This window comes from Typopeltis vanoorti, chromosome 14 (assembly GCF_054136105.1).
Source record: "Typopeltis vanoorti isolate ZY-2024b chromosome 14, IOZ_Tvanoo_1.0, whole genome shotgun sequence".
NCBI classification, from domain to species: Eukaryota; Metazoa; Arthropoda; class Arachnida; order Uropygi; family Thelyphonidae; genus Typopeltis; species Typopeltis vanoorti.
The window spans coordinates 45,179,691-45,201,258 of NC_143562.1; the positions used below are offsets into that span (position 1 = coordinate 45,179,691).

At 36.8% G+C, this 21,568-nt stretch overlaps 1 protein-coding gene across 1 annotated transcript in view; it reads right to left on the reverse strand.

The window, feature by feature from the left end:
- LOC150099417 (NPC intracellular cholesterol transporter 1-like) overlaps positions 1–21,568 on the reverse strand; it is a 477,548-nt gene that overhangs the window by 113,665 nt on the left and 342,315 nt on the right. The gene's annotated exons all lie outside the window — the stretch shown is intronic.

Consider the following 21,568-nt stretch of genomic DNA (forward strand, 5'->3'; position numbering starts at 1 on the left):
GCTTCCATTTGATGATGCAATTGAACAAAATGACTTCATATCTCAAAATCCAAGAGGAGCAGTTAGCTTATTTTGCACTAAGTAAATTCTTGGAAGTAACAAGTTTCTTCATCCAAAGGAAACTAAAAAAAACACAAACATGACATTCTCCAAATAACTGGGCAGGTGAAATAGATTAAATGCTAGATCAAAATACAAACAATGTCCAGAAGAGAAATAAAAAGTAATTTTAAATAAAATTCAAACCTGCCTTAACAAATAAAGAAATAAATGCCAGCATGGATGGCTAGGTGGTTAGCATAACTACTTTCCAGGTAACAGGCTACAAGTAGGAATTCCGTGATAGGCATGGATGTTTATCACTGTCTTTAGATGGACGACTAATTTCATTGCCTGGTGTGAGAAAACAACCCCATTTATTGAACGCCTGAAATGGTGTGAAAAGGTCCATGTCTGGTCTTTAGAACAAGGTTTCTAGATTATGTAAAAAAATAATCTGGGAGGAGACTTCTACATATTTTTAAGAAGTGTGGAGAACCAATGCAGAGCATATTTTCTAGTAATGCACCAGGTTAGTAGTTAATGTGCCAAGTTTGTACCTATCTATATACTGAAGAAAAAAAAAAAAAAGAGGATGGACTGGCAATTTGAGATTTAGCCCACTAAACTGTATTCTGCACGCTTAAATCAAAACAAAATAATAAACAACAAGATAAAATGTTCATCTGATTAAAAGTGACCCTGTTTTTGTCACAGAACCAAGATAAACAATCAAAAGTGATATAACAAAATGAAATACAACTCAAAAAAAAAAAAAAAGCAATATGGGTACAATCAATGCAAAAAGCCTTAACAGAAAATAAGTAAAAACTGTCAAAAGATTTAAAGAAATACTATATTGACATAAAGACAAAAACGGGTGGGATTCTTCTAGGTAACAAATATGAGATGTTCTCTTCAGGCTATAACAATCAGAGAGAAGAGAGTAGTGACAGCAGGGCCCGAGGTACTAGAGTGCTCCGGGGACCTACCTCATTGTTTGGGCCCTTAAATTGGCCCTGCATCTAGCCTCAAGCACTTGTGCATAAGTAAGGCCCTGAGTGACAACATTCTGCACCTAAATACAAGGTCTTTTTGAATGGCAAGAAATTTCAAGATCTAGTGATGTGGGCAAACATCAAAATGAGAAAATTAGCAATGAGGCCTCTTTAAGTTTACGGTCCCACAGAATGTTGTACTAAAGAAGTGGAGGAATTTTTTTGTCATTAGAGAAAGCAGCTGACATAAAAAAAAAGTGTCCTTGATGAAGACCTAAACAGCAGTTAAAGAAGCAGTTATGGAAAAGAAGGAAACATATCCAAAGTCACAAGGAAGGAAATTAAAATAAGCTCTAAGAGAATACAGATAAAGATGTGGTTATAAATATATAAGGTAAATATCAGAAAGATGGCAAAAGATTCTGGAGATTATTAAAAGTATAGAAATACAGGAAAGAATACTGTGTAAAGGTAATTAGGATAAAGGTGACATGAAAACTGAAAATAGTTTGTCTAGGTGTCCAAAGTAATTACTCTGAAATCTACTAAATGAAATTAGAAGTGACAGAACAGAGACAAAAAATATTCAACAGGAAAATGAATGCAATCAAGAATAAATTATCAGTATTTGAAGTAGAAAAAGCTATCAGATATCTGAAATGTGAAAGGAGTAGATAATTTTTACCAAAAATACTTAAATATGGTGGTATAAATTTCACAATAGCTATACTGCATAATTCAGAAGGTCAAATTTCAGATGACTGGAGCAGAGCTCTCATAGTACCCATTTATAGAAAGGGAAATAAAAACTGAATGTGAGAATTACATTCAGTTTTTATTTCCAATCCATTGATTTCTTAAAGGGGAAATATGATCCTGACCACCTCTATTTGGCTTGAATCTAGCTTGTTGTTCTCCAAGTTTTCCTTTCACAATTTGTTTTAACTTCTTCTAAAGTATGCTCAAATGAGTCTTACCTGGAACACTAAGTAGTCACATTCCTCTCTAAGAAGTTTTCTATCAAAAATGTTGATTAATAATAATACAAGCTTTTAATTCTTTTTAGTATCCTGTACACATCTTGAGAAGACATATAAGGATTTTGATGATAAAAACCTTAGCCTGTTCATATTACCAATGTAATTAGGTTTATAACCTTCTGTGGGTTGAAATTCAAAAAATACAATAGTTTCAGGGGAAAAAAAATATGATCCCAAAATAATTCAGAATAACATTTATGCATAGAAACTAATCTCATCAAGGAACTACAGATTATAACTGTGGAACCAGAATCTGCATTCTTTTCAACCAAATGAAATAGCAATTAAAGCCTCAAGTAAAATAATCAATAATAAATATTTAATGTAAAAAAAAAAAGGCACAGTCCTCACCAAAAATAATGACCTATTAAGAAAACTAGAATTACTGTTTGAGAGTAGGAATAGCTTTCCAAGAAATAAAATTGAATATGATGAACTCAAAAGATTCAAGAAGAGAGGAAGCAAAGAAGGCAAGTGGAACACTAAGTAGTTTGGACCAAACTGCTTAATAAATGGAACTGTTTGGTATTTCTTTTGACCAAGGGATGCTGTGAACAAAGAAAGTTTGGGAACCTCTGATCTAGGTGATGGATCACATAGATGGAAGTAATGCCTCTTTCTATGCAAACAGCTGCTTTATTTTGGCAGTACAGACATCCCTCGACTTAGGTCGAGGTTTCGTTCCATCCAGCAGGATGTAAGTCGATCGGACATAAGTCAATACATTAAATAAACAGAGTTATAGGAGTTAGGGACTATAACTCTGTTGATTTAATGTATTGACTTCGAGGAAGTATACTGTCATTTTAATTTTTAAACCTTATAAAATAGTGCTGTGCGTTACTACCACTATAAAACAGGAAATTAATCGCCCAAATCTTCCTCGACAATCATCTTCATTATGTTCTCTGAGTGAAGTACAAGGCTGTGGTTCTTCTGGTGTAACCTTTTATTTTCTTGATGAAAATGTCAAATGTGCTTTGCTTGTTCCTCTTCTTCTTTTCATCATATATTTGTTTATAGCAAGCAAATGCATCATGTACTTTCCTTTCTACTAATAAATAGCTTTCAACATTATGTTAAAGATACCAAGCAATTTTAAACCTGGTTTTACTCCATTTTTTCCAAGTAAGCAAACAGACAAAATGTCAAGTTTGCACCTGCAATTTATGCAAGACTAGCTGATCCCACAGGTAGTGCAAGACCAAGGCAACTCGTGGTAGAAGTGGAGCAAGCTCTGATCACTAATCTTAATATTTACCCTTAATGCCAAAACACATCTCCAAGAAGGGGATGTATGATGTTTTGTATTAAAGGCAAGGGGCCACTACCCAGACCGGTTTCGACCTTTATTGAGGTCTCATCAGTGGGGAGCCAGGCTAGAAATACCAAGATTTAGTAATGCAGAGCTTGTAAGTATTTTACCAAAACGAGTTACAATAAGGTGTTATAACCTTATTAAATAAAAATCTCAGGAGGAGATATAGATGTAGAAAGTATTTTTAACTTGGGCATAGTTATGTTAAAGATACCAAGCAATTTTAAACCTGGTTTTATTCCATTTTTTCCAAGTAAGCAAACAGACAAAATGTCAAGTTTGCGCCTGCAATTTATGCAAGACTAACTGATCCCACAGGTAGTGCAAGACCAAGGCAACTTGTGGTAGAAGTAGAGTAAAATACTCCACTTCTACCACGAGTTTTGGTAAAATACTTACAAGCTCTGCATTACTAAATCTTGGTATTTCTAGCCTGGCTCCCCACTGATGAGACCTCAATAAAGGTCGAAACCGGTCTGGGTAGAGGCCCCTTGCCTTTAATACAAAACATCATACATCCCCTTCTTGGAGATGTGTTTTGGCATTAAGGGTAAATATTAAGATTAGTGATCAGAGCTTGCTCCACTTCTACGATGAGTTGCTTTGGTCTTGCACTACCTGTGGGATCAGCTAGTCTTGCATAAATTGCAGGTGCAAACTTGACATTTTGTCTGTTTGCTTACTTGGAAAAAATGGAGTAAAACCAGGTTTAAAATTGCTTGGTATCTTTAACATAACTATACCCAAGTTAAAAATACTTTCTACAGCTTTCAACATTGGGGTGCATGTCTTTGGCCATTTTGAGAACATCGCTAACTGCAGAACATTTCTGCAAGACCCTTCACTGTAAACTGTTTAACTATCTCTTCTTGTTTCTCTTTTCCCTCTTCCTTTTCATGTTGTTCCTCCAGTTCATCCAATTCTTCATTGTAAACACTTCAGGGCCACTTACTATGAGTTGAATTATATCACCATAATTCATTCCGAGATTCAGATTGTTTGCTAGGCCCATTATTTCTTCACTCAATTTAAAAAGGACTTCATTTTTTTTTTTTTTCAAAACTTCCAAAATCGGGCACAAACCTTTTTAATGTCTTTTTCCATGTATGCCATGTATGTTTAATGTATTCCACTCATACAATGAGAGGTTCACTTCGTCCCAAGCCACAGTAATATTTTTAATAGCATGATAAATGTTGAATGCTTTCCAGAATTGCATGAGAGTTTGATCATCTCCTTCAGTGGCAAAAATGGCTTGTGAAAAAAGTCCTCTATAGATAATAAATAAGCCTTAAACACTGCAAAAACTCCCTGATCCATCAGATGGATCAATGAAGCAGTGTTTGGGGAGGGAGAAACATGACCTTGAACTTGGGATGAAGATCATCGATGTAAGATGAATGACCTGGAGCATTATCTAGAATTAATAAAATATTAAATTCTACATTTCATTTCGCACAATAGCTTTCCATTTCACTTGCATAACAGTTGATTAAGGCATCAGCAAGCAATTTTTGAGTCATCCACGATTTCGTATTGTTGCGATAATGAACTGGAAGCATATCCTTCCTAATGTTTTTCAAGGCTTGTGTTTTCTCACTGTGCCATATCACAAATGGGTTCAGTTTATATCCAGCCACATTACCCCCTAATGATTTTATCCAATTTCTCCACAAACTCCTTAGCAGCCTTCTTATCAGCACTTGCTGATTCACCATACATTTTCATATTATGCAGTGCAAAATGCTGCTCGAATCTCATGAACTAACCGGAAGAAGCATTGAATTTTTAGTCGTAATTGAGTCCTGCTTTCTCCTTCAACATGTTGAAGACTTAGTGTCTTAGCGGTTATGGCCATAGTGCTAAAGGGTATGTGCTTTTGGTTCAGGTCCTCTATCCATGATGCAAGTAGCTTTTCCACATCAGCGATAGGACCTTGTCGTTGCTTCGTCACTATCGGCGATTTAATGGAAGCAGATCCTTTCACAGCTTCTACAATTTTATCCTTATTTTTCAAAATGGTCATCACTGTGGAATGAGATCATCCGAAGTCATGTGCGATCACATTGACAGGCTTACTAGCTTCGTGTGGCTTTATAACTTGCAACTTCATTTCAAGATCAATTACTTGCCTCTTTTTCTGTGATTCTTCACTAGTTTTTTTGATTGGACATGTAGGGACCATGCTGCACAAAATATTGCAAAATATTTAACGACAAATACACAAATAACTTATTTCTCAAACAGAAAATCAACAGAGGAACTGTTGATGACACATGCCGGTTACCGAGGGAGGTTGCCGCTGAATGTACTGTTGCCACTGCGCATGATGCATTGTTGCTAAATACGCTCATTTGTATCCTGTTCGAAAGTATAGTCGAAAATTTATTTAAGTTAAGGGATATTATATCCCATATTGTTTCTTAGCCGAATAAGAAACTCGAAGAGTTTCATGCCGAATATAGAAACTATATAAAGTTTGGCGATTCCAAGCATAAGCAAATACCTGGATAGTGCAGCACCTGACCCATTTGGTAGCGCAAACTGAGGCAATTCATAGTAAGGGTGGAGCAAGCTCCAATCATTATTCTTGGTATTTACCCATAATGTGAACTTAGCTCCTAGGAGCTGTATTACTGTTCTACATTATGAGAGAAGGTCACTACCAAGACCGGTTTCAACCTTTATTGAGGTCTCATCAGTGAGTAGGTAGACCTAGTTAATACCAAGTTTGTAGCGAACAACATCCCTTCTATGAGAATTGCCAAGGTGTCCTAATAAATTACTAATTATATGAAGAGCCAAAGGCTTCAATTCGGCGACATGAACATGAACTCAGGTACATGAACATGAACTGCACCATCCAGGTATTTGCTTACGCCTGGAATTGCTGAACTTTATATAGTTTCTATATTCGGCATGAAACTCTGAGTTTCTTATTCGGCTAAGAAACAATATGGGATGTAATATCCCTTAACTTAAATAAGTTCATGTCGCTGAATTGAAGCCTTTGGCTTTTCATATAATTAGTAATTTATTAGGACACCTTCTTGGCAATTCTCATAGAAGGAATATAAGTTCTGTTCGCTACAAACTTAGTATTAACCAGGTCTACCTACTCACTGATGAGACCTCAATAAAGGTTGAAACCGGTTCGGGTAGTGACCTTCTCTCATAACGTAGAACAGTAATACAGCTCCTAGGAGCTAAGTTCACATTATAGGTAAATACCAAGAATAGTGATCGGAGCTTGCTCCACCCTTACTATGAGTTGCCTCAGTTTGCACTACCAAATGGGTCAGGTGCTGCACTATCCAGGTATTTGCTTACGCTTGGAATCGCCGAACATTATATAGTTTCTATATTCGGCATGAAACTCTTTGAGTTTCTTATTTAGCTAAGAAACGATATGGGATGTAATATCCCTTAACTTAAATAAATTCATGTCGCCGAATTGAAGCCTTTGACTTTTCATATAATTAGTAATAGTCGAAAATGTTATTTATTCTCTTATGGGATCATGAACATATCTTCAAATAGACGTAAGTCAAGGGATGACTGTAATTAGTTTGGATTAGTTGGATATATTCATTTACACCTTGTTCCAGTAGAATGTTTAAAAGAGTAGAATTGCTAATGGACTCCTTAGCAATTCTACTCTTTTAGAAAAATAAGAAATCAAATGCTTGATATAATGGGAGACAGGCATAGGGGAAGTGGATGTTGGAGTAGCAAAGTATGTATGTATGTATGGCAATAATCAGCATAGAAATGGGATAGACTGGAATGGGAGTAGGATAGTTGAGACTGATGGGTATATGCGGTAACCAGTAATAAAGGTGATTGGGCAAGGACAAGAATGGTGGGAAAATCACAACCACAAAGTGGCTTGGGGTAGGACTGGTTATAGACCTAAAAGTCAGCTGTTATGTTTATTTACAAATTCCAAGGGTATCAGAAATAAGGGAGATGAAATTGTTTTGATGATTGAGTTTATTCACCTCAAAATCATTGCAAAAAGTGACACATGGCTGAATAAAGTTTATGATATCCTAACGTTTTCTTGCGAGGACAGAAAGGACAAGAAGGGATGGGGAGTGCTGCTAATGATATCAAGAAAATTGGTCCACATGAGGTAGACATGAAAAAGGAAATATCGGTGATGGTTTTGAGAAAATGTGGTGTGAAGTGGAGGTTGACATGGTAGTTATTTAGCTGCATATTGTAATAGGCCAAGAATTGTGGAGGGTGGTGGTGAAGAAATGCATAAGCAACTATGGGTGATTTTAATTATGGCAATATACATGAAAATGAAGAGAGCATTTGGGAATAAGGAAAATAATTTCTCAAGTTCTTGAGAGACAACTATCTCAGGCAGTATGTAAAGGAGGGCATGTAAGGTTCGAGAGTTTTAGGTCTGATCATTTCATCAGAGAAATGATCAGACCTAAAATTCATGCCAGCTGGTGAGAGTGATCATGAAGTGATCACATGGGCTAGCGATATGAAGACTTCTGTGAAGAAAGGATATAGACGGAAGTACAAGGCTGGTAATTATGACAAGCTTAGGCGACAGTTTAGAGCCATATGAATTATTTATGAAAACACAAAGCAAAGGTAATATTTATTTGATTAGAAGGTGCTATATATTTCAGTCTGAAACTTAGACCATCTTTGGTGGCAATGACTGTTGATTTTGAGGTAGAATACAAACAATGGATTTATGAAATTGAATGAGCTACGTGATGTTATATTTCCAGCCAGATTATGTTAAAAAGGTTAATCATAATTGTAAAAAATAAAATAAATAAATAAAAATAAATAATAATTTATAGTGTCATACTCTACAGATCCCCTGATAGATACAGCATCTTGTTAGCTTCTTCACAAGAAGCTAACAAGATGCTGACCTGAATGGTATTTTATGAAGACCTTATGACTTCATAAAATACCATTCATGGTTTTAATAGCAAGCTAAAAAACCTTGATGAGTTATTCTAATCAGACTTCCCATATTTTTTATAACAATAGGTAGTCATTTCAATTCAGGTTTGGGCAGTGAAGCAAGGCTTCAGCACTCTCCTTAAATAAATGAAGATGCAATGCAGTAGACATGTTGCAGACCAAAGAATATTGTGGTCTGTTTCTATTCCATGTTGAGCCAATCCAGATTTATCAGATATCCAGTGGTAAATATATGATTGATGTTCTTGTATTCTTGGAGTTTCATGGTTCTTGTATTCATGGAGTGAGGAACTGAGCAGTAGGAAATAAATGCTGCTTGGGAACTGACAAAGAAATACATAATAGCATCAATGTGAATGTGTTCCGAAGATCAAAAGGATGAATAAGGTAAGTGTAAAATGGATGAACAAGAGGATTAAACATGAAATCTGGAAGAAGGAACTTTAGATGCAGCATAATAGCTGATTATTATAGTTATACTCTTCATGCAACTGATTATTATCAGTTGCATAAAGAGTATAAAAGGCATGCCAGGAAAGTGACTCATTTGGTATGGACAACAAAAGTTCAGTACATCAGAAATTAGCAAATCAAGCCAAGAAAAACTTTTGTGAGTTTTTCGATATGTGGCAAGTAGAAGGAAGAATGATTATGTACGATGAAAACAAGAGATTGGCAACTGCTGCAGAGGATATAGTCAAGGTGTTCAGTGATCAGTTCATCAGGGTGCTTCATCCTCAGTGTGAAATGAGAAACTGAAGTGTAGAGAATGAAATGAAAGACGATAATGGTGAGCAAGCAAGAGGCATATGAGGAGTTAAATAAGCTAGATTTCAATAAGGTAATAGGACTTCATAATGTATCACCATGTGCAACAAACTGAAATGTTCCACACTAATTACCACTTTTACTCAAGAGCATTCAAAGAATCAGCTGAAATGATATCTTCAATCCATCCTGACCCACTTGTATCTACCAATAGTGTACAGCAACCCACAAACTAGCAGCCACATAACAGCAAATGCACATTTTCCATTGTTTAAACATTTTTAAATATTTTTCACTAGCAATGTAAACTGTTATTACTTTGCTTGTAGTTTTTTCTTTAATTTATTCATGCTATTTCCTGATGAAGCGATACGAAAAGTGATACCTTTTTATTTATATCACAGTTTCATATTCATCCCCATTTGTTGCAGTTGCATGAGATATCTTGTCAAACCCATTTGCAAAATCCAACAGTATCATCATGTAGCTAAGGCATGACTAATACTTCAACAAAGCCATGCTGTCCCTCAGAGTTTCATACACTTATCCACCCATTTATTAATTCTCTTAACGAACTTTTCCAGTACTTTTACCACAGTCATGAGATACTGATTCATCTAGAATTTACTGCCACAGACTTAGATCCTCCTTTATGCAAAGGAATTATTTTGCCATCCTTCCACTCTCTTGGGACTTCAACACCCTAGTCAAAGACATCACATGCTACACATTCTCATAAAATGCAAGCCAATATCTCATCCAATCCCTCAGCTGAATTTGCATTCAGATTCTGCAATATCCTAAGTACCTCCAATTAAACAACCTCTGTTCTCACGTCAGACCCTGTCACCTCTGCCTTATAAATGGTGTCCCAAAATTCACACAAGATTTAAATTTAGTGCCATTTGTGTGGTAAAGTGTTGCCAACGAGAAAAAAAAAAAAGACAGCGTGACAGCTGACAGTTCAGGGTTATTAAAAATGGAGCACTACACGAAAGAACAACGCATTTTCATTGTTGAGCAATATTTTAAAAATAATGAAGGTTTGGCAGCTACAGTTTGCAATTTTTGTACAAAATATGGTCGGAATAGTGATTTAACTTCAACTGTGAAAAGATTAATTTAAAAAATTCAAGGAAACTGGATCAATTAGTGATCTTATACACTCTGGCCATCCTTCAACAGAAAACATCGAAGCAGTTCGTGAGAGTCCAGGAACATCAATTCGGCACCGTGGTCTTGAATTGGGCATTTCGAGAAACTCTCTACAGCGTATTCTCATGAAAGATTTGCATCTTTATGCTTACAAAGTTCAATTGACTCAAGAACTGAAGCCTACTGACCACACACAGCGAAGAGAGTTCGTTGAATGGATTATGGAACAACAACAACAAGTGGATGCTTATTTTTCTAACAAAATCATCTTCAGCGATGAGGCTCATTTTCATCTTGATGGCTTCGTTAATCGACAAAATTGTCGCATTTTGGGTTCATAAAATCCACGAGTGATTGTTGAGAAACAAATGCATCTACAACGTGTCACTGTTTGGTGTGGATTTTGGGCTGGAGGCATCATCAGTCCATTCTCCTTCGAAAATGTGGCTGTAACAATTAATAAGGCAATAACAGTTAATGGTGCTCGCTATTGTGACATGATAATCCAGTTTTTTGTGTCTAAATTGCAAGATATGGATGTGGACGACATGTGGTTTCAACAAGACGGTGCCAAATGCCATACAGCCCGAGAAACAATTCAATTACTGCACGAGTCATTTCCTGGTCGTGTAATTTCCCGTTTTGGTGATCAGAATTGGCCACCAGATCATGTGACTTAACACCGTTGGACTTTTTTCTTTGGGTTTTTTTTGAAGTCTAAGGTTTATGCCAACAAGCCCATGACCACCCACGCCTTGAAGGAGGAAATTGAGCACTGTATCAACGAAATTCAGCCACATTTATGACCGTTTTGCATGGAAAATTTCGACAAAAGAGTGCGTATGTGCCAGCAAAGCCGTGGAGGCCATTTACCCGATATGCTATTCCATGTATAACCCTATACTATATACTTTAGGAATCAATAACAAATTAAATTTTTAATTAAAAACCTGTATTTTCTATCAAAATTACTTCTTGCGTGAATTTTGGGACACCCTGTATAACAATATCTTCACTGAAATGATATACCTACTCTTGCAAAGTGGTCAATTAGTAGTTCAACAATTTTATCTGCCTCACCCCTCTACCATCTGCACTCATTAAAGTTATCCTTCATTCTTCTTCTTACTTGCAACAATGAAAAAGTTCTTTTGGATTTCCTTTTGCCTGCTCAGCTAACTTCTCATAATCTGATTTTGCTTTCCTTACAATGCTAGTCATTTTTCATGCCTGTTCCTTGTACTATTCATAAGTAAGCTGGTCACATTTCTCATTATATACCCTCCACAAAATTTTTTTTTACAGCTCTTGCTTAATGATATTACTCATCCATCTAACTCCTACCTGATTTACCTTTCTGATCTTGGGTATATGGTGCGATATTTGTTTCTTCCAGATACCTCTTGACTATCCACCATGTGCTGTGAACATCCTTCCCTTGCAGACCTTTATGTAATGGTACTGTTTCAAGCTCCCCGCCCCCTAAGTGTATCCTAAGCTGCCCCACTAATCACTTGCGCTGTAATTCCACATATACCCCTTCTTAAGTAGAATTTCCACAGGTTTTGATATCTCCCAAGTCAAAACCAAATGACCACTTTCCCCAATTGTCCATTTCTTTTAAAAGGAAACTGATGGATTCCATTATATTGTCTCCAAACTAATATATGAATACCTAAACTTGGATTTTGGCAAAAAATAAAAATAAAATTAGAACATGAATAACAATGAGAAGAGGTATTTTGAAAACTAAAAGAGCACAAAAAGCATGCTGATGCTATTCACAAAGTCAAACAATTAAAGCAGAATTGGCTTGTCAAGTAGCCAGGATCAAACCAGAATTCAGGAGGGGATCCAGAGGATGTGGGGGTGAATGAAATCATAGGAATAGCAAGAAACAACTAGCTATGGGAGAAAGTTGGAGAAGCCTTGGTTCAGCAGCAAGCTGCAACAGGCTGTTAAATATTATGAGAGCTCTACTCTAATCATACGGAATTTAACCTTCTGAATAATCCATTGTAGCATTATTCTAAACATCAAAACATTTATACCTTCATATCTGAGCATTTCTGGTTGAATGTTATCTATTTCAGCTGACTTTCCACATTTCAGGTATCTGACAACTTTTCTACGTCATGTATTGATATGCATTCTATTGGTGGCATTTCTCTTGAACATTTCTATTTTTATTACTGCTTATCTCATTTAATAATTTTTCAAAGAAAATATTCTGGACTTCCAGAACATCCAAATCTTCAGTTTTTTATGGTAATTTTATCAACTATCATTACTGTTACGGTACTTTTTGTGTTTATTTACTAAGCTTTTCCAACAGGTTTCAGAACATTTGGCCACTTGTGTGATATTTATCTTCCATATCCTTTCATTTTCCCATAATGCAGCTTTTCTGCATTTTGATCTATATTCTCAAAGAACACAAGCTGACTTAATTTTCAGTAACTTTGAATTATGATGTTTTCTCTTTCAAAAATATTTTTGTTCCTTGAGTCTGGTGATATATATTTTCTATCCTTGTAGTCAACTTCACCACATATCTCCATAGCTGAATAATCAACATTTTGCTAATGAATTTCCCATAAAAGTTTCCTTCACTTTGATTCTTCAGGCGCAAACTTTGTTTGCTCACACTTGGATAAAGGATTAAACTAATTTTATTATACTCTAACCAAGTGAAAAATAAACTTTCAACAACCTTCTCTAAATCCAGAGTAATTTATTAAAAAAGGGTGGCACACCATTTGGCAACTCCTATAGGTAGAGATGACCTGCGAATGCTTCTGCCTGGTATTTCCACTAGGGCCTGGCTCCCACTGAAGAGACCTCAATAAAGGTCGAAACTAGTCTGGGTAGTGGCCCTTCCCTTAATGCATAACATTAGACATATCCGCAAGGAGATGTGTTTTGCATTATAGGAGATACTGAGATAGGAGTGTTGGTAGCTTTCTCCACCTTTGCAACGAGTTGCCCTGGTGTGGTATCACCTTACCTTACCCTAGTCCTGAAGATACTTCAGGCGCAAACTTTGTTTGCTCACACTTGGATAAAGGATTAAACTAATTTTATTGATTCTTCATAGTTTCATAGATATTTTTCTATCCTATGTGGTACTTAGTTTTGAGGAGAAAAATAAAATAAGTATTGGTGCTCCTTATTTCAAATCAGTAGTATATTCTATTCTTGTTGAGAGGCTTATACGCTGGTTAGACATATTAACTAATATTTAAGGAATTGACAGCGTATACTGGAAATATAGATTAAATAAACTTTAATATACACTTTCCGATATTTCGGCGAACCCTTGCAGCTGTAAACTGTCCTACTTTGGCCAAACAGGCAGGACAGCAAATATCAGAATCTCAGAACAGGATTACATCCGATTTCACCAGTACAGCCACTCTGGGCTTGCAGACCACGCTCTGGATACTCGCCACAGAATAAGATGGAAGAAAGCCACAGTAATACACCGCAGCAAGTTCAAGTATGAAAGACTATTCATGGAATCAGCCTCGGCCCTTAGGAACATGCCAAACCTCAACAAATTTGGATGCATGAAACTGCCCCAAATTTGGGAAACTTTTATCACAGTATAGAAAACCTTACACTCCAACACAATGACATAATGGTCAGTTTTGATGTCTCCTCCCTATTCACGAATGTCCCTCTCAAAGAAACCTTAGAGTTAATCCAAGCTAAATTTCCTCCCGATATCTCAGCCCTATTTCAGTTTACAATGAACTCGGGCTATTTCGTTTGGCAGGAAAAATTCTACAAACAGATAGAGGGGACAGCCATGGGTTCACCACTTTCCCCACCCTTGGCCAACTTTTTCATGGAGATGTTTGAAGAGAAAGCCTTAAACTCAGCCCCACAAAAACCTACCATATGGCTTCGCTATGTTGATGATGTTTTCGCTATTTGGCCACATGGCCCGGATTCACTCCTCTCCTTCCTAACACATTTGAACAACCAACACCCTAGAATCAAATTCACCCTGGAAAAAGAGGAAAACAATAACCTCCCCTTCCTAGACACACTAGTCACCCGCCAACCTGATGGAACCTTGGTTTTCTCAGTTTATAGAAAACCCACCCATACAGGCAGATACATTCACCAACAATCCCCCCCCCCCTCACAACAATATGGAGTTATTAAAACATTATTCAACAGGGCAAATGTTCTAATGATCAAGCCCTAACCTCTGAACTAAATCACATCCGTGACACTTTCTCAGCCAACGGCTACCCCCTCCAAAAAATACTTAACCCAATTATCCACAACCCACCACCCCCTCCCCCTCACAAAAAAGATTACTCTAAATCCATCACTATTCCCTACATCAGAGGCACCTCAGAAAAAATCAATAAAATCTTAAAAAAACATGACTTGACCACTTGTTACAGACCACATAGAAAACTGGCATCCCTTATCCGCTCCACCAAAGACCAACCACTTCCCCTAGACCTACCTGGTGTATACCAGGTCCCTTGCAGCTGTAAACTGTCCTACTTTGGCCAAACAGGCAGGACAGCAAATATCAGAATCTCAGAACACAAGGATTACATCCGATTTCACCAGTACAGCCACTCTGGGCTTGCAGACCACGCTCTGGATACTCGCCACAGAATAAGATGGAAGAAAGCCACAGTAATACACCGCAGCAAGTTCAAGTATGAAAGACTATTCATGGAATCAGCCTCGGCCCTTAGGAACATGCCAAACCTCAACAAATTTGGATGCATGAAACTGCCCCAAATTTGGGAAACTTTTATCAAAAGAACTTCAGCCCAAAGGCCAAGAACTACCAATATAGCCTGCCAGGGGGCACCATCAGGACTTTAGGAAAACGCTAGCGTCCTAGCCTCAGTCTCATTTGTTGTATTAGTACTTGTGTGCACGTGTCCTTTTAGTAAGTTCCCAAGAAGATGGCAACGTAACGTTCGCCGAAATATCGGAAAGTGTATATTAAAGTTTATTTAATCTATATTTCCAGTATACGCTGTCAATTCCTTAAATATTAGTTAGTAGTATATTCTAGTATCCTGAACTAGCCCAGTTACCACAATAACAATAATAACATAATCGATAAGCTTTCTTAACTTTGTATGTTCTCTCCATTGTTCATTTATATACGTATTCATGCTTTAACATTGCATTACAAACAGTCCATGTCTTAAATTCTGACAGGTATTTTCTATAAGCTTTGTCTCAAATTTTCACGAAATATTTCTATATGTCAGATACTGATTTCCTGATCTGCTGTTTATGTCTCCAAAAGGAATTATTTTATGTCAGTAGGCCTGTCTATAGATGTTAAATAGAGGATGTTAAATAAGACACAAATAAAAAGCATGCTGTACAATTTTCCTTTTTCGAAATCTGCCCATATTGTAACCAAAATTGCCTGCCTTTCAAGGAAATGACCATCATGTCTTATGCTGATAGTACCTACCTTAAATTCCACTAAGTATGGAGGTTGTTTTAATAGCTGACTTTTTGCTATTTGTTCTGGTTATCTCATGAGAATGAGAGACTTGTATCATCAAATATCCATATGAGGTTTAAGCCTGTACAGAATACGATTTGGCCTATGAAGTCTCAAGTTTCCAGTCCATTCTCATTCAATCACTATGTAGGTAGATACCAATCATGTCAGACTGGACTTAATATCAGAAGATGAAGTTGGACATGTGTTAATGCTTAAGTGCTGGGGGAAAAAACTCATGTTAAAAGACTGAAAAAGCACTAGAAAAGTATTAAAAATAGTATTTAATTCTTCCAATATTTCATCTCAGTTACAGACATAATCAGGAAGTACAATCTAAGACTTGTAACACACAGAAAGGCAGCACTAAACTAAGTGAAACACACGGACAAAAGACTAGAGTCCTAACTAGATGGGGGCACTCTCTATGGACACCTCTCATGTAAACTGGGTTTCTCAAATTTTGGGAAGATTTGTGCAACCATATTTATTCAAATTAGGGTGATTTCTAAGAGCAGCAGAAGATTCTAAAAACAGTCTTTCTCTCTTAAATTTACTGTCATGATGGTCTTTTTCCTGCTTCTGTAAGCTGTATCCAAAGCATCGTCTGCAAGGCCGGCCAGATTGATCATAGTCATGATCGCAGATTTATTCTTTATGGTCTTCCAGGCAAAGGGTAGCTAATCTTCCTATTTCTCCATAGTCAGCCAAATTGTAGAAACAATGAACTCTATATACACCTGGAACTGAGAGAGCAGGGAGTTTCTTAATGGAGCAGATAACGATAGCTAGTTTTAAAGTAGTGCAAAGACTGTGTTTCTTTAAGATTCTGGACATTTTTTCTGATGTGCCTCACGCAGAGGGCATGGTGCTAGCATTGCTAAAATCTTTTTGAATAGAAGGTCACAGACTGGAGAAAGATTATTTTTTTGGATACTGATGGAACTGTCGCCATTAGATTAAAAAATGTTGTATATGACTGAGTTCTGCTGCAAGAGAGGTCTCCCTGGAACAAAGGTTATAGGCTCTCAGGATTAGTGTTTTTATGACACCATACTATTGGGGTGGGGGTGGATTGGGAATATATATGCCTATGTGAGTGAGTTTCCTATATACTGAAAATAACAGGTTACATTAGTTAAGCAGGTGACTAAGGTGTCACCTGCAACTGTCACTGAAAAACTTTGTCTCTCCTAGGTAGGTTCAAACTCTTGTCTTCACATTTCTGTACATCTCATGCACCAACCTGACATATTTCTCTGGTACCTTCTCCCTCAGACACCTCCAGACTTCTTGCCTTGGCACTCTATAATACGCTTTTTCCAGATCAATAAATACCAGATGTAGCACAAGTTACTTCTCTCAAAACTTTTCCATCATCTGTTGTAACACTAAGATAGCATCTGTTGTCGATTGACCAGGCACGAAGCCAAATTGCTCCTTTGCAATCTCCACCTCAGTCTTCCATCAAGAACCCTCTCTAGGATTTTCATTGTGTGGGACATCAACTTTATTCCTCTGTAGTTCTTGCAGTCTTGTGCATTCCTTTTACTCTTGTAGATGGGGACAAGAGTACTTTCCCTCCATTCCTCAGGTATAGTTACCTGTTGACAAACTTTTATTAACAGGTCCCACAGCAGGTCAATTCCCTCTTCCCCCAGTGCCTTCCATGTCTCCACTGGGATCCTGTCAGGGCCCACCGATTTTCCATTATTCATCCTCTTTATGGCTTCCTTCACTTCCACTCTACTAATGTTCTGCGCCATCCCCTGATAAGGCTCCCCATCTTCTCTGTGAGTCCTTGCATTTTCTTCATTCAAAAGCTCTTCAAAGTATATTCTCCATCTGTTTCTTATATCCATATCCCTCCTTAACACCCTTCCTCCGAAGTCTTTGATCTGCCTCACATGTACAATGTCCTTTGATGCTTTATTTCTACATTTTGCCAATCGATAAATCTTTCTCTCTCCTTCCTTTGTTTCTAATTGATCATAAAGGTCTTGATATGCCATGGTCTTTGCCTGTGCAACAACTCTCTTGGCTTCTCGCTTTTTCTCTCTGTACTCCTCTCTGTCCTCTTCCACTCTTGACTCATCCCACTTCTGCTTTGCTTTTGTTATACCCTGATAAGTTAGAATATAAAATTCATCTTATCATTGTCTAACAGAGCAAACACCCAATAAGAAACCTAAAAATATGCTTGATATCTAGGTATGAGTAGTTTTGAATACATTAATAAGAAAAGAAAGAATTGTAAAGTAATGAGATGTTATTTACTTGGTATAAAAGAAAAGAATATGTAGGAAAAATGTGCAAATATTATGTGTATAATTTAATACTGAATTAAGGTCGACATTATCTTTAGTACGAATTAACCTTTATTTTGAAAATACATGCAGGAACCAGACTAACATAATCTGGGTAAACATAAGCCCGAAGTTCGGGGGCAAAGCAGACAGTTGCCCCAAGCGGTCCTGTGCTCACAGAACGTGATTAGAAGTGGCGAGTGACAATCGGACAATATGAGGTCAGACACACGTGACGACAAATTCTACGTGCCATGTGACCAGCCAAAGTTACGGTGATAGCTGTTAGGGAGGAAGTATAAAAGGGTTAGAACCCCCCCCCCCTTCTGGTTTTTGTTTTCTTAGTTTCACCATGTGGTTGATCGGAGCTCTGGGTCCATGGCCCATCACTGGCATGCGATCAGACGGTTTTCAGTGGGAAATCTAATCCCGAGATACAGTAGCAGGCTATGCTGCATGGAACGTCAAGGAAGGTATGTGTCCGGAATGCTGTGAAAATAGAGATCAAGGAGATGATTGCATTCAATTAACGACGATTGGAAAAAGAGGAACAAAGGAGTATAGATAAGTAGACAATTTATTCTTTGTTATGTGTGTGAATCCAGAAATTAATAGTGTGTAAAACTTTAATGACAAGAGACTCAGGGATAGCAACTAAAAGAGGCTGTATGAGACAGGATGACTTGTTTGTTTTTGTTGTAGACGATTACGAAAGGACAGGCACTGTATGAATCCGAATATTATGTGTAATTAAGAGTGCTTAACAGGATTTGATCTATAGAGAAAAGGTTAACTGAGATTGTAAAGACTAAGATCATAGTGTAAGAAATATGTTTTGTATAGAGTAACTTAGATTGATTGAAATTTGATAGAGTTGTCTGTAGAAGGTATAAGAGTTATCAGATATGATTTACGCCTTAGCTAGACTTTGAATGGAACCTTTTTACTTGTATTATTAGCAGTATGTATATTATGCTTAATAAACCTTGCTATTCTTTAACCAATTTTGTTTCTTTATGGATTTCGATGCACCACTTGTAAAAACTAGTTACGAATCTGAGCGGGAGATTTATATAAAATAATTCATGGTTACGATTGCATATCTTGTGTTATCTTTGTTTACTTTTTGCCAACTTCTTGATTAACATTCTAATTAATCTAAAGGTCCTAAGTGGTGCAGCTGAAATAAATAAATTTTCTTAAGACTTAACGAGAAGCTGGTAACGAAGAGTCCGCCACATAGGTTTTGGCTCGACCCTCGGGCTATTCCTTTGTGACCCAGAGATACCACGTGCCACACACATAGGCAAGACTTTAAGGAAACTCATAAAACGTAAGATTTAAAGGAAGTGGGACACAACAAATGGCACATTGCTATCCCTGAGTCTCTCTTAATCATTACCTCGTGTTCCAAAAACCAACAAAATAGAACTGAGGTCCTATTCCATTATTCCATGCACCATTATTCTGGCGTGGCGGATCGCTGGTTGGCATCATTTATGGTTAGAACTAGGGCAGTATCTGATCACCTTTGAACCTCTAACTTTCGTTCTTGATTAATGAAAACATTCATGGCAAATGCTTTCGCAGTAGTGCATCTTGCGACGGTCCAAGAATTTTACCTCTAGCGTCGCAATATGAATGCCCGTCTGTCTCTACCGGCTGCGCCATTTGATGTGTCCCACTTGCATTGAATATAGTTTGGAAATTTTTGGCAAACAGTCATTTTCATGAGAACTATATTAATATTTTTGACAAATTTACACTATTTAAAGATTTCTATGGAATGATTACGATTTTTTAAGAATCCAAATAAGTAGGTCAAAAAGTAGAACGTGGTTTAAATGCCCTTTCATTTATGTACTACAGAGATAATTTCATTATTATTATTATTATTATGAATGATCCTCCAAGGACTCATCACGAGAGGATCCATTTAGACAATTGATACATAAATCCCTATAATACCTCTTGTAATGTCTCACTGAATACATTCACTGAAGATGCAATTCACAACATCCAATGGTAGCAGATTTCATACACTCACCACACGACAACGAAAGGAACATGAATAACATCCACAACCATAGATAGCTCACGGGGGATGACTTCAAGTTCTATCTCCATTATCCAATCTGCTGCAAAACCTCACCTGTGTATTTCAAGAACTCCTTACAAAATTAGTTAAAGCAGAATGAGGACCAAATTCCCTCAATCTTAATTTTTGGTTAAATTTCTCATTACAAATAATGTCAGTACTTTGCTTTATGTGGATGATGCTATACCTCTAAATAAATCCGCTATGAGTCTGCAAGATTCCCTGACTAAATTGAGTAGCTGTTGTAATAGATATGGTATGAGGGTCAGCAATAACAAGACAAAGACAATGAAAATTGGCAGAAGCATTTAAAATGTCAACTGCATTGTGAATAGAAAACCTGTGGAACAAGTAAAACATTTCAACTACTTAGGCACGATTTTTAGTGAAGATGGTAAATTAAATATGGAAACAGACAGCAGAATCAACAAAGCTGGTATGGTAGGAAGTCAATTGAATAAATTCATACAGAATATGAGAGAAAATAGTCAGAACACTAAATTAGCTGTATACAAGACAGTTTCAAACCAGTTTTAACTTATGAAGCTGAGAGCTGGGTCAGAAGTAAAACTCTTGATCAAAAACTAGAGACTGCAGATATGAGAGTCCTGAGAAATATTAGGGGCACAAACAAATGGCATCAATGGCAATATCATATTAAAAACAAGGATATTAGGAAAGAACTTGACATTGTCAGCATCCACGAATGCGTTAGCAGAGCTAATCTCAGGTGGTATGGTCACTTAAACAGAATGGGAGAGGAAAGATTAGCAAAACAAGTGTTCTCTGCCAGGTTGGCAGGAAAACGACTCAGAGGAAGACCAAGATATAGGTGGATTGATATGGTACAAAGTGCCTTAGACGATAGAAATATAAAATTTGATAATGTTGGCATCTTGACATTTAACAGACTGATTTGGAGGAAAATTGTAGATAGGAAGTTAGTATTGATGTAAATTTTTCATGTAATACTATCATATCCTGTACACCCCCTTGAGGGTACATGGCAGGAATTTGATGATGATGATTACAAATAATCAGACAGAAACTAAAACTGAAATGACAGCAACATTTAATAGCAATCCCAAATATAAATCTTCATTAAATTACATCCAGCCAATGCAAAATTATTATAATCAGTTTGAATTATGATCCAGCAGAAACCAAAAATTTAAATATGGATTCTTCAAAAGTAAATCCTGAATGCCAAATTTCATTAAATTCTATCTGGTCAGAGGGAATTACTGATAAGTACAATTTTAAAATATTCTATCCAAGTAAATAAACCAAATGAAATAAAATCCCAAAACTTCAAGATAATCTAAGCAATACTTTAAACATTTATTTATTTATTTATTCAGTGTATGGAGAAATACTA